The sequence below is a fragment of the Felis catus genome, chromosome A2, assembly GCF_018350175.1.
Source record: "Felis catus isolate Fca126 chromosome A2, F.catus_Fca126_mat1.0, whole genome shotgun sequence".
Lineage (NCBI taxonomy): Eukaryota > Metazoa > Chordata > Mammalia > Carnivora > Felidae > Felis > Felis catus.
The window spans coordinates 108,759,222-108,774,241 of NC_058369.1; the positions used below are offsets into that span (position 1 = coordinate 108,759,222).

Here is a 15,020-nt window from a genome sequence, read left to right on the forward strand (position 1 = left end):
TGTTTTTATTACTATAATTTTGTAATACAGTTTGAAATCAGGAAGCTGTAATTCTTCCAGCTTGGTTCTTCTTTCTGGAGATTGTTTTGATTATTTGAGGTCTTTTGTGGTTTTATAAATTGGATACTTTAGATCTACTTCTTATGGAAGCAGTGGTTATTCTGTAGTTAGTAAAATACATTTTAATCACAGCAAAAATAATCTACTTTGCATCTGTTTCTTACAGTAATAACATTTGAATTCTTTCTCTGTTGCATGACCAATTCAGTTGTTGCATTCCATAAGGAAAAAACTCTTTGGGTGGGTTTTTGGTGATCATTTTTATATTAGGTTAGAATGACAATGTTGAAACAGAACCAAAATTAAAAGAACTCAGTGAAGCTCCATATACACATCATCCAGATTCAAGTAAGACTACTTGAATCTATCCTTTTTCACTTAAAAATATTTAAACCAATGTTTTTCTAAGTGTCAATAATGAAAACTAACCCATGTAATATCGTCTGTAAAAATCATAATTTTCACTTTCTTATCTCCCTCTTATTTTTCCAAGTTTTTGTTGATACGCACATATCAATGTTAAATGACTAATTTTTATATTTACATACAAAAAAGTAAGAATATTTGGACACATACATTATTGTTAATCTGCAAAAGCAATGATTTAGACTTATTCTATGTTTTCTGGGTTTTTTTTTCCCCACAATTTTCTTTCATTCTATTATTCTCCATTCTCTTTTGTATTATTCTCCAATCTATCACAGCATGTATTTGAGTCTTCTTTACCAGAAAAGTATGAGGGTAGCATCCTTCCTAAGCTTTTGCATGTCTGATAATGTCCACCAGCTTGTCTTTCACATAAATGAATTTGGCTTACCACAGAATTTTGCCAAACATTGAAAACATGACTTCATCACTTTCTGGCAGTTAAACTATTTTTGCATCTGGATGCTTACAGTATTTTTTAAAGTTTATCTTATAATTCAAAACGCATGAGGTTAAGTATAGATAACAACTTACTTGTTCTACTTTCCCTGAAACTTGACAATCTCTTATACTCTGAGTATATTTTTTTTTACAACTCAAAAAACTTTCTTTTTAATTGTCTCTTTAACACTTGCTTCTGATTTATCCATTCTGTTACCTTTTCTTAATTTCTATTTTATATATGGAAATATATAAAACAGACCAAATCCTTTAGTCTGTCATACATCTATCTTAATTTTCCTCATTTTACTCCTTTTCTTCTTTGTGTAAGAGTCTTTTTGGAGCTTGGTTTCTGTTTCATATATTCTATATTCTAAAGTCAGATGTTTTCTGCCATCATGTTTACAGTGTCAAATTCAGCAAACATGTTTTTCACTTCCACACATCTTTCTCTGACATTAGATTTTCTTTCATATATTTTTTGGGGGAGAGTGACTGTGTAGAAGCAGGGGATGGGCAGAGAGCAGGGGGACAGAGGATCCAAAGCAGTGTCTGCACTGACAGCAGAGAGCCCGATGTAGGACTTGAACCCACCAAACCTGAGATCATGACCTGAGACGAAGTCAGATGCTTAACTGACCCAGCCACTCAGGTGCTCCTGAAATCGGCTTGTCATAGTTTGAACAATTTAGAAGGATTTCTTCAGTTTCTTTTAGGAGGGCCTTGCCATTCTCCAGTTTTTAGCACAGGCAAAGGTGTTTCTCTGTTTTCATGCTTCTTTTCAATCCTCCTTCTATGAGCTAGCTGTAGTATTCTAATAATCTCATCCATAGGGAAGGTAAACTTTTCGTGACATTTGTATGACTGTTTTTGACATTTTCTTCCAAAGTTCTTGCTATTCCTTCAGGATATCTTTATCCATCCCCCCACAATGCATTAGTCTTCCATCACCTGTCACCAGGAATATTTTAGTGGTCTCCATTACCTCTTCCTCTAAACCATAATGTACAGAAATTTCAGACTGGACATGGAGATGGTCTTACTTCACTGAGACTGGTGGTAGTTGCATAATCCTATCCCCATTTTCCCTCCTCCACCAAGTTTAGATGGAAGAAAAGGAATTAAAATAATTCAGTATTAAATGCAAAATTATTTTGAAATCTCTCTAAATATTGATTTCATCACATAACTATCCTGGCTCAAAAACTGTCAGTGGACCCCAAATGCCTATGGGATAAAATGGAAACATTGCAAATTCTCATCCAAGGTTGGTCATAGTATGCTTTTTAAATAGTTTTTCCAGTCTCAGCTCATATATCTCCTCAACTCAGTTTTTGCTCCAATGAGATTATTTCCTCATTTTTTCCAAATAAGCCATACTCAATTCTACCTGCACACTTTCCCTCACACTATATCATTGGTCTGGAATGCCTTGCATGTTGTAGGTAAATTCTCCCCACTATTTTATTCCTAGCTCAAGAATTACTTATTTTATTGAGCTATCTAAAACCCTTCACAGCTTATATAGCATTTCCTTTCCTGTGTGACTCATGTTAGTAATTAGATGATGTTGAATATTTTATCGTACGTTGAGTGAAGAGTTGTCTCATCTCTTCCACTTTGATAATACCTAGATAAGTGGCACTTGGCATTAATACTTTTGATCTTCATTTTGCTGCCAACATTATTTATAGTGAAGTAGCCAACAAATGGTTGCTGTTTAAATATATGAGCAAAGGGAGAAAACAAAACAAAAAGACCTAGTAATTTGCTTTCACTGTAAGGTACATTACACATTCTTGGAGAAAAGTCTAAAGTCTCATTGGAAAGTTAAAGTGAACTAAAGTGATTTTAATCAATAGTTTTTAATAAAGTTAAAATTATTGTAAAATAAAATTAGAGCACATTCTATGGTATCATTTTTAGGGAGAGATAATTGCCTCCTCATGATGGGCTTTGAAGTAAAATAATTCTGAATTCAACTCTCTATTCTGCCACTGTCTAATGGACTCCTCTTTAATAGGTTTCTAATTCCGCTTTACCCTTTCTTCATTCACAAAATGGAAATAATAATGTCCAATTATATCATTAATATGAGGATATTAAATGGAGACTAAATATTTAAAATATCTCTAGAGGTACAGTGTCTATTACACAGGAAATAAAAAATCCTATTTATCGAATGTGTTTGTATCTCCTCAAAATACATTAATTCATTAACCATAACTTGATGAGTTGAGTAGTATTATTACCTCAATTACAGATAAGGAAATAGATAATTAATTTTCCAAGATCATTTAGCTAAAAACAAAACAAAACAAAACAAACAACAACCGAACAAAACAAAAAAAGAGAATGTGGCGGCACCAGACAATTTATGTTGTGTATGTCCAGAGCCCACACTCTTGACTACTAGGCTACGCTGCCACCCTGATGCACAGAGAGTGTTCATCTCTATCCTTATTCATTGATTCACAATGCCAGTCAGATCTCATGTAAGATACATGCCCTCTTTGCAGAGCTAGTATAAGCTTGTTGGGATATTAATGGGAAATGATAATCCTCTATTTCTCATGAGATATGAATATAGGAGAGGAGAGATTTTAAAAATATCATATTACTACAGAAAGTCATCAAATATCTTTTCTGGAGATTTTCAATAATATTATTTGGAACGGTTAAGGAATTTCTGGAGGAAACTTACAACATTTCACAGTCTCCTTTGAGCCCTCTATTCATATAATTCGATTTCCTAGATCTATTGATGTATGATAAAGATGTTTCTCTTCATGTAGAAACAAATTAACTAGCATCCTGAGTTGGTAAGAGTTGGCATTTCTAAACTAGGTTTCTGTTTGTACTTATATTTTTTCAAAAATTAAAAAATTTTTATTACATGTAAATTTAAATAAGACCATACTTTTTTATAGTTAATGAGGGAAATATAGTCCACAAAGTTTAACACATCTAATTTTCAAAGCCTTTTTTGTGGCTTCAACACATTCTGCACATTTTAGTTAAAGTAATTAAATGACATTCTTACAACATTAATAGCATAGATGTATTGAGAGACATAGAAGCAGGAGCAGGGAAGGAAACAAGAGGGAAGTGAGAGGATAGCAATGGAAGAGTCGCTGAGTAGGTTTGAGACACTGCAGAATATGGATATATCTCAGCCTCAGGATCCGTATCGGAACATGATGACAATTCTAAAGGCAGCTCCCAGACTCAGCCTTTTGGATGTGGGTGGTGTGAACATGTGGGAGTGTGTGAATGTTTTTTCCTGGCTGGACAGACACTTTCGCCCTGTTGCCAAAGCCATGTTGTGTGTATGAAAGATGAACTCCCTGTTCCTGGTGCTGTTACAGGCACCAGGAAGCAGTAGGAACACGCTGGAATCCAACTTTCTTTTGGAAAACCAGACCAATTGTTGAAAAGAAGCCTCAAAATATTGAGTTGATACTTGTGCGGAAAATCATTCTTATGAGATTTGCATACCAGTTATTTAAATATAAAGAAACTGAGGTAAGGAGATAGGACATTGTAAAAATACAACTGCAGTGGCCTTAAATCGTCATTTGGATCAAGCCTTGTGATTTTGTCATAGAGCCAATGATAAGAAAATCATGCAGGATGGTGGCCAATCAACTTCTTCAATGCAAAGAGAAATATCAGAATTTTCACTTGTGAGGTCATTCCTACATTTTATCACCTTTCAGTAATGACATTTTTCTTTACAAATACTGAGCATAGACACATATGGGTATGGGACATAAAAAAGAGGAAAGAAGTGAAAAAATATGTATTGCTTAAGTAGGTTGGAATCAGGCAGATATCCCTTAGTCTTTACAAAAATCCTCTCAATAGCCCTTGCATATGGTATTATGACCATTTTCCACAAAGGAAACTGAAGCCTAACTACTTACTTATAACTGATGGAGAGGGACTTGGTTGTTTGACCACAAATGTCACATGTAAGCTTACCATGGAATCAGATAGTCCTCAGATTGTACTGGCTTTGCCACAACTATAGAAAAGATGCTTTTTTCCTGTATATTTGGTGTAGTTTCTTCTCAAGATGTATGATTTAATAGACATACCTTACTCTCACGATGCATTATAATGAGTGCTTGAAAGTTTGGACTCTGGAGTAAGTCTGGATTTAAAGACAAGCTGTCAACTACTATTGTGTAATCTTGGAAGTTTCTTTAACAATCTTGTGCTCAGAACCGTAAAAGGACATTCAGAACTAAGAAGACCTGAATAAAGTGTGGACTTCAGTTAAACATAATGTATTGAGATTGGTTCCTTAATTATATTAATGTAAGATGTTAATTATAATGTTAATACCTCTGGGTGTGGGATATATAGGAACTCTCTGTACTATCTTTCCAATTTTTATGTAAAGTTAAAACTCTTCTAAAAATTAAGTTTTGTTAAAAAAATACTGTGCTTGTGGGGTGCCTGGGTGGCTCAGTTGGTTAAGCATCCGACTTTGGATCAGGTCATGATCTCACAGTTTGTGGGTTCAAGCCCCGCATCGGGCTCTGTGCTGACAGCTCAGAGCCCGGAGCCTACTTCTGATTCTGTGTCTCCCTCTCTCTCTGCCCCTCCCCTGCTCGTGCTCTGTCCCTCTCTGTCTCAAAAATAAATAAAACAGGGGCGCCTGGGTGGCTCGGTCGGTTGAGCGTCCGACTTCGGCTCGGGTCATGATCTCACGGTCCGTGAGTTCGAGCCCCGTGTCGGGCTCTGTGCTGACAGCTCAGAGCCTGGAGCCTGCTTCGGATTCTGTGTCTCCCTCTCTCTCTGACCCTCCCCGGTTCATGCTCTGTCTCTCTCTGTCTCAAAAAATAAAACATTAAAAAAAAATTAAAAAAAAAAAAAGAAAAAAGAAAAAAAAATAAATAAATAAAACATTAAAAAAAAAAATACTGTGCTTGTGTCACCTGCCTAGTTCAGTTGGTAGAGCAAGTGGCTGTGGATCTTAGGGTTGTAAGTTTGAGCCCCATGTTGGGTGCAGAGATTACTTAAAAAATACTGTGCTTCACCGGGCTTCCTGTGAGCACACAGCCCACTTCAGATCCTCTGTCCCTCTCTCTCTGCCCTCCCCCACTCACACTTGCTCTCTCTCAAAATAAATAAACATTAAAAAAAATACTGTGCTTTACCGTCCTCATGATTTTCTTAGGAAAATTTGATGAATTAATACATATACAGTACTTAGCTCCTGGTAAATATCAACATGAAAATAAATGTCAGCTATTGTGGGCATTCTTAGGAAAGGGAGAGGTTTGGGCAGAGAAGGAAACTTTTACTATTGAAATCTACTCAAAGTATGCAAAGAACCAGTAATCACATTCAAGGCGGGGTTCCTGCCTTCCTGTGCACCAAGAGTTTGTTTCACAAAGATCTTATCAGGGATATGATATCTAAAATCGGCAAGTATCCCTAGATTTTCTGAGATGAGTTTACTTGCCTGCTTTTCTCCAACTTGTCCCCTGTTACAAGTTCAGGGTGAGACTAAAGAGAAAACACAAGAAGAGGAATTCAATGAAGCACTGAAGAGAAGCAGTTAATTCCACATTCAAGTTAAGGTTATTTACCTGAAGGTTTAGTGTGGCTCTGAATGTCTGAACTATGAGACTCACTGTTGGAAACTCAAGATCCTGCTGTCCCAGTTTGCCAGTCACTAGTGGCCAATCACCAAATTCCCTCATTCCTCAATACTTGGCTGTATTGCCTTCTGTTGCAATTTTTTTTTGTACATAGGATGAAAAATTCACTGTAGAGCCAAAGAAAGAAAGCATATGTGAAAAGATAGCACTTCCATTAGTAAATGAAAGTAGGTGTCAGATGAAAGGAATTCATGACCAGAGTGAGTATCTGTGAATCATCTTGAGAAAACTCACCACTTGGTTGACTTCCGGCACATTAAAAACTTGAGGCACAACATCCCCCTGTTCCCTTTTTAACATAGTGCTCGTTTTATTTTCTAGTGCAAAATTAAATCTCAAAAACAGGGAACACTTAACTTGAAAAGATTTTCCTATCACTGAAATTGTATCAGTGTTTCCCAATCTTGGATGTGTATGCAAACCTCCCAGGAGGCCTTGTTAAAAGACCTTATAATTCAGTGATTCTCAGATGAATCTTAGAATCTGAGATCTGCATTTCTAATAAGCTTTTAGACCTTTGAACTGGATTTTGGTGAGTAAAGTTATGAATGGTTAAACTTAGGTGTCTGCACATGAAGTTTGAACTCAATTAGGGACCATCAGTGTGTCTATCACCAGGAAAATAAACTAGTGAAACTCAAAAGAACGTACGTGCCATCGCTTCTTTTTGATAGAAATTATTGCTGAGCTCAATAATTCTGAACCATGGCAGTATCAGAGGAACATTCACAAATTGCCCCTGTATAATCTGCAGAAATTTTTATTTGGTTGGTCTGGTGCAGGCCTGAGAATTAGTATTTTTTGAAAGCTTGTCAGATGGCTCCATCATGCAATCGAGATTGAGAACCACTATGGAAGTGACATCACCTTAATTAATGTCTTTCCACTCAAACTTATTTGTTGGTTAGCTTTCTCACATCACCCAAGTGGTGCTAAATTCTGAAGCAAAACAAAGTAAGTAGCCACTAGCCTCTAGGATTCTGAAATAAAATGTTTAAAAATGCTGTGTATCTCTTATCCCTTTGTTACAGATTCACTATGCATATATGAAAGCTATGTAGATCATCAGAATTTTTGTTGAATATGCACGGAGTACTTGAACTATGTGGCTGATGGAAAATGGACTTTGGGCAGACATTTGTGTAGGCTTGACATACCTCTCTGGTGTGTTTAAAACTCATCCTATCAATAACCAAGCAGTCTCGAAACAACACTGAGAATAACATGGGTGACAGAATCTCTCTGGCCTAATTAAAGGATATGGGTATCAAGCTAGTACTGACGTATAACACATTAATGATACAGTGTTTAAATGGTACTATCACAGCTCTCAGCCTCCCACCTGCCTATCAGAAAGGAAGATAAAATTTTAAGTGTTACAAGTAGTAGGGCCAGACCTTGCTTTTCCTTGGGTCTGTGCAAGGGAAGAGAAGTGGTGTCCCGTACTCAGCATAGGACTCTGAATACAATCAGGACAGACTGCTGACACATTTCTCCTTCACTCCACCCTTGGAACCAAGCCAGAAGCTAGGCTTCAAAGTATATCTAAGTGAAAGTTCATTTCAGTTTTATCAACAAACATGAGTGCGGCCAAGTAATTCTGAATTACCCTTATATAAACAATGTTTATCTGTTATTTCCCTTTGAAAATAACTATTGTGTTTTTTGAATAAGCCAATAAAATATTGTTTTTCTTTGTGATTCCTGACATGGTTTTTATACACAGTCCACCATTAAAACCTACTTTTGAAGGTTCCCAAGATTTGAAAAACATTTAGTGCTTTGCCCATGAATGAGAGTGCGAACACAAAAAGGCATACTCAGTATCAATGAATATTAAGGAGTATCATGATATTACCATGAAGCATTTCCCCCCTCTTCCTACTACTAAATTATTCCTACTTTAGAGGATAATGAGGGTTAAGTGAGAAAATATGCACTGTATTCAATAAGTTGTAAAGCTTTCTTCTGTTAATGGTTAGCTGCCTGGAGCACAACAAACTCAAATTAGGTCTGTGCTGTCCTACATGGAGTTTATGCATGACCCAGCGGTGGAGATTATAGTAGAGTGAAAAAAGTATGTGTCCGTGCATTTAGGGTTAACCCAGGGCACTTCTGCAGTCGGCACCAAATTCACAGGCAGGGATACCCTTTCAGCTTCCTGTACTCTCAAACCCACTGTGATTCATTTTGCTTTTAATCATTGTAAACAGGCCCAAACGGTGGTGGCATTTACAGCTCCTTTTTGGCCTTTGCTTTTTACAGTTGGTGCTTCCTAAACTTGTTCTTAGGGAGCCTGAACACTTCTGCAGAAGTACTGGGCCTGGATGGAGGAGGAACCAGCATGGTCTCAGACAGGTGCTTCCTCTTCCCATCTTTACTTCTACTTGCTTATAATGCCTTCTGTCCAATAAGACTTCTAGGAGGAATAGCTTATTTCAGCTGAAATAAATGTGATCACCTCACGCTACGGGGGAATTTCAGGAGACGGAGCACTGCCTACAACTTGAACCTATCTCGTTCCCCAATCAACAAAGTAATAAATGAAGACATGACCTCCTATTTTCCTATCAACTCCATTAATATTTCTTTGAAATGGTGTGTTGTTACGTAGCAACTTGTGTGTTAAATTTCATTTCCACACTGACTTAATGTGCTTTCAGATCTTTATTCCACCAAAAAAGTGTTTTTTCCCCCCTCTTATCTCATTGAAATGCTTAACCAATACAACTGCCCTTGCTAATTTGGTTAAAATATATTATATGAAATCTCATTGAATTGGAACATGCTACTCAAGCCATCATTCTGGACATTCAACAGTTAAAAGTGTGCAGAAATCAAATCAAGAACAGAAATGGCCACATGGCTATGTTTTCAGGGGCTGTGCAAAGGGTCTCTAATATGTGCTCTGAAGTTGCCTTTAAACTGCTGTTAAGGTTTTAAAGATATTTGCTGATCTTTGCATAGCAGCTTTTGTATATTCTCTGGCAAGATAATTCCAAGTATAAAGAGAGAGGCACCACATAAACAAATCAAATTACAGTAACACTTCATTAAATGCAAGGATGTGAAAGGTCATCCAATAAATATGAAATCAACAGACTGATTTATTAAGCATGTGCCTTATTAAAGATATGAATCTCAAATACCACTACTTACATATAAAATTCAAAAACTGCTAATGCCATGAAAGATTTTTCAAAATAATTCAATTATTCAGTAAATTTGATTCAGACTAGTATACATATTTGGACTGATTTTATATTTGGATTGATAATCACAGGTAAAAAAGAATATGTTTTTAGTCAAGTTAATCTAAGTAGTTTTGGGGAAAAATATGATTTATTTCTCTTCCATTAAAAGCAATCATGAGAGAATAATTTTTATTTCTCTGCATTTTTTTTCTTCTTCTTAAATAAGCTCATCACTCTAGAAAGCACTAAGTGAGGAACAGATGAATTATAACAAATATTCCATAGAATAAACTATGTATTTCATAAGGGTATCATAAATAGATTTCTTCTGTGTTCCTAAGGTCACCAAACAAATGACAGAAATTTTGAAGCCCCTATTCCCCTTGGCTAAAGTTTGTTTTAAAACATAAATTGATTATACTCACCTTGAAATTGATATGTGCAGGCTCATCAATGTATATGTAAGAGGATATCTATTATAGCATTTTTTTAAGGGTGGGGATTTGGAGGCAATGTGGGACTCCATCCTGGCAGAATGGAAGGGTAAAACATGGATGGTGCATAAGCTAGAGAACAGTGGGGCAGTTTGAGGTATGGGTTAGATTACACAACATAAATTGACTTTAAAGACAGAGAGGTCAATGAAAAGTATAGAAAAGAATGTGATCTATAACACAGTACTATGTATGTAAACTAAGCATATGTGCGCCTTAAAAAAATAATACATATTTTGCATGTGTAAGTCTATATAAACCAATAAAAATACATTGACTGAAAAGTAAGATTATTTCAATCCTGTGCAATCACAGGCCACTAAATACATACATACATACATACATACATACATACATACATACATACATACATAAAAGCATGATGTTAGCTCTCTACCATATGTTGTTTAAGAAATACAAAGAGGGCGCCTATGTGGCTCAGTGGGTTAAGACTATGATTTTTATCTTGGCTCAGGTCATGATCTCATAGTCCCTGAGTTGGAGCCCCACCTCACTACATCGGCTCTGCACTGACAGTATGGAGACTGCTTGGGATTCTTTCTCTCTCCCCCTTTCTCTGACCCTCCCTGCTGTCCCTCCCACCATCTCTCTCTCTCAAAATAAATAAATAAACTTAAAAAAAAAGGAATACAAAGAAAAGAAACAGAAAACTTGCACTGGGTAAGGCTCTGTGCCTTTTGAAGGAGCACACTTTTTTTGGAGTGTACAAAGTTAATCCTTTAACAGCAAAACCTGTAGGAATATGAATGAGAACAAATCCTTTGCCCCAGATTTAATTCTTCATAGGAAGATTAGTACCATTAATACCAAATGGTAGAGGGAAAGTGTTTAAAATGCAGATTCCTGGGGATGCCTGAGTGGCTCAGTCAGTTAAGTGGCCCACTTTGACTCAGGTCATGATCTCGCAATTCCTGAGTTCCAGCCCTGCAGGTCAGGCTCTGTGCTCACAGCTCAGAACCTGGAGCTTGCTTTGCATTCTGTGACTCCTTTTCTCTCTTCCCCTCCCTCACTATGCATGCACGCATGCAGGCTCTCTCTCTTTCTCTCTCTCAAAAGTAAACATTAAAAATAATAATAAAATAAAATGCAGATTCCTGGACTCTACTCCAAATCTAGTGAATTCGAATCTCTGAGTCTAGAACTTTTGATTTTTAACAAGTCTTCACCCCCATATCGGCTTAGTGATTCCTATCCTTATGAAAGTTTAAGAACTACTTGTATAAGGAAACAACATTAAAGTATAATTCATTCTATGCATGTTCCTATTCATTAAAAAACATTTAAGATGTTCTGTTGGTAAGCTATTTTATATTTTTCCTACAGATGAAGTTCACACTTCATCTTTTTTCTCATTTATTGTTCTAAGACATTGGATTCACAATTAAATTTGAAATAGAGGAAACAAACCTATTAGCATATTTTAAATGTATGGGTTTTTGTTGTTTGAAAAACAAGTCCAACCATCAGGAATAAATTTAAAACGTTATTACAATTATGTCCCTCAATCATAGCAAAAATAATTATTGCATTAGCAAATATTCCTTTACTTATACAATGAAAAAAAATCCTCTGTCAATGCTTCTGAAAAAAAAAAAAAAAGGAACGAACAGTCCACTCACTGACAAAGCAGAAAGAAGCCAGTGGGGATAAAATGTTAAGGTCTGGCACTGAAGTTATATTTATCACATATGTATATCTCTTTTACTAAGACAGAGTACTAGGATTTGGACAAGAATAACTCTGTTCTGAAATGTAAGTTCTGAAGCCAAGACTCATTGTCTTGAGCAAATGAGAGGAGTCCTTTCCCTCCTGTTATTCCTACATCTTTAAAACCTGAAAATTTATATTTATGCTGAGGGAAAAAAGGATAGGAAAAAATAATACTTTTTCTAACCACATTCAGTTGAAGTGGGCAGCATATCCAGGCATATAGTGATCAAGTTATTATGGTCCACAGGGCTGTTATCTTCCTCATTGATTCAACTTTGCAAATTGTGGAATTCTGGCCAGTACTTGAGACTTGTAGCATTTTTCCTTATTCTCTCTCTCCAAAAGCTTAAAGAAAACTACTCGTGCTAGTGACACACATACATTGACTACACTTACATATCCACGTGCAAATATGTGTGTGCTTGCACACTCATGTGCATACACACACACACACACACACACACACACACACAGAAACAGGCTATCTATCCTTCTGAGAATAATCTGGTCCTTTGGTACATTACAGAGAATACTAAGGGCCAAACCTTTTAGGGCTGGAAAATAACTAATGTTCTTGCCAGTGAGTTAAAGCTGCAGTATCCCCTTTGTCATAGCCAAATTTATGACATGGATCAAAAACTATAAAAAGCTATGTTGCATCCTGCCATTAAGGAGAATTAATATTTTCAGTGGTATGTTAACCAACGTTTTTCCAGTGTCTCTTGTTAAAAGCAGATTGTTGACTTTTCATCATGGTGTGCCAAACATTTTCATTGAAACCCTAACAAGACTTTCATCTTAGAACCATTATTTCTTAATGGACTTGGATAAGGGCAACGTAAAAGAATGGCTTTGCTTTGCAGCACTGCGGCATGCAGCAAGGGCTCGTCATTAGCGCGTTGGGCCTTGCTGAATCATTACACATGTAGACATTTAAGGCATTTCCAGTGTGACTTGATGTTTTCCTTGAAGCACACTTCATGTTTTATCTTATGCTAAAGCAACATAGATTTTTCCTCCCACTTTCATGTATCTTTATTATGATTCTTTCTACTTGTCTATCCAGTAAAACTATAATAAATGAGATCATTCCTGCACACATGCACACACACACACAGTTTTGTTTGCTTTGTATTTTTTATTGAGGATATCTATCTGCAGGATTTTCTTCTATGCTTAGGGAATCAATGTATCTTTTAAAAAACCCTAAGCCCCAGTAATTTTGCAATAAACTACATGACATCAGTAGTTTAGAATGTCCAAATACATATGTGTGCATGTATATATATATATATATATATATATATATATATATATATACACACATACACACACACAGGTGTATATATATACACACACGTGTGTGTGTGTATATATATATATATGTATATATATATATTCTTGTATATCATTGTGTTAATGTGAATGAGTGACAACTGTACTATAAGAAAGGAAGCCTGGAGGCTAGATGACAAAAGGTGCCATGAAAATAGAATGTGTCCTTTGAGTGGGCACTTCCATTTGACAGAGTTTTGAAATATGTAACGTACAAAAGGTATGATGCAGCTAGTAGGCTGATGCTGACAGACCCTAATTTGCCCAATAATCTTTCATTTCTCTCAAATAGATATTTAGAGTCAATGACACACACTGAGAAGGAAAATTTGGCTTTTGGCTTGGGTTCTCACTCGAAAGTGTTGGCCTATATCTCTATCGAGTGTTTTATGATGTGGTTGATCAAATTGTAAGGTATGACCGTAAACCACACTACTGACTCTGAAACCAGCAAGCTGAGAGTCACCTGAAGTTAGCTATCAAAGTCAGATAAACTTTTGGAATCCAAGAATGCATGGGAGAAGACTATTTATCCAGCAAATAATATTTAATTCTAGAACCTAGATTTTATGGAGTTTATAGAGTTTAATATGCCTCCCAAGACGTTTTATGATTTGGAAAACTGCACTCATTAAAGACATATTACAAAATCCTTTATTTGGAATGTAAGTATACCCATTCAGTTTTCATTCCTAGGAAACAAAAATAGTTCTACTTCCTCTAAACATATTATTTCAGCTCAGGTGTTTTTGACTGCCAGTAACATTTCCAAAACCAAAGTGGATTAAAGAAGGAAAGCTATCAACATAACTCACATAAGAAATCCAGAGGTAGCCCATCCCAAGTGGGAAACTGAGTAGCTCAAGTTTGCTGGGCCAAGGCCAGCACCTATGCCATCAGCTTTCCTTCATAGGTACGCGACTATGGCAGCTCCAAACATCACTCCCTCACACAACAAGCAAGGTAAGGGCAAAAAGAGTTGAGACTTTCTGTTTACATTTATCGTTCTTTTTCTCAAAGAAAAAACATTGCTCAAAAACTCATTAATTTCACCCTTTTTTTTAAATTTGTGTATTTGTTTTTAGCTAGAAATGAAACACAGATAGGTAAATACAATTTTAAAAAATTGTTGGAAGGAATCTTGAATGATGAATTTCTAATGTGTCCAAACAAGCATGCTATTAAAAATAGCGTACAGCTTGGGGTCAATGGGAACAGGTGCAGTGACCAATCAGAATAGATGCCAGGTATCATGACTGGAGCTTGTTCAGTTGAGAGCCGGCCAAACTGACTTGTCTTTAGTTAGCCTTTCTAGGTGTTTAGATAAAAGGTCTTAAGATAGGCTCATGAGGTGCCTGGGTGGCTCATTCAGTTGAGAGTCCAACTTCAACTCAGGTCATGATCTCACAGTTTGTGAGTTCAAGTCCTGCATGGGGCTAGCTGCTGTCAGCACAGAGCCTGCTTCAGATCCTCTCTCTCCCTCTCTCTCTGCTCCTCCCCCACTCACACATTCTATCTCTCTCAAAAATAAATAAACATTAAAAAAATCCCCTCATAAACAAGGGCTTAAGATAGCAGGTGATGGAACCCCAGATTGTCTTGTCCTCTGATGTAGGAAACAAAAGTAAATGAAAATTGAGGGGCTCCTGGGTGACTCAGTCAGT

The 15,020-nt window shown here is 36.4% G+C and overlaps 1 protein-coding gene across 1 annotated transcript in view; it reads right to left on the reverse strand.

Annotated features, from left to right (window-relative positions):
* CRPPA (CDP-L-ribitol pyrophosphorylase A) overlaps positions 1 to 15,020 on the reverse strand; it is a 670,733-nt gene that overhangs the window by 95,772 nt on the left and 559,941 nt on the right. The window contains exon 30 of the mRNA XM_045052438.1: positions 6,531 to 6,709. The gene's annotated coding sequence lies outside the window, so the exon portion shown is untranslated. The remainder of the gene's footprint in view (positions 1 to 6,530; positions 6,710 to 15,020) is intronic.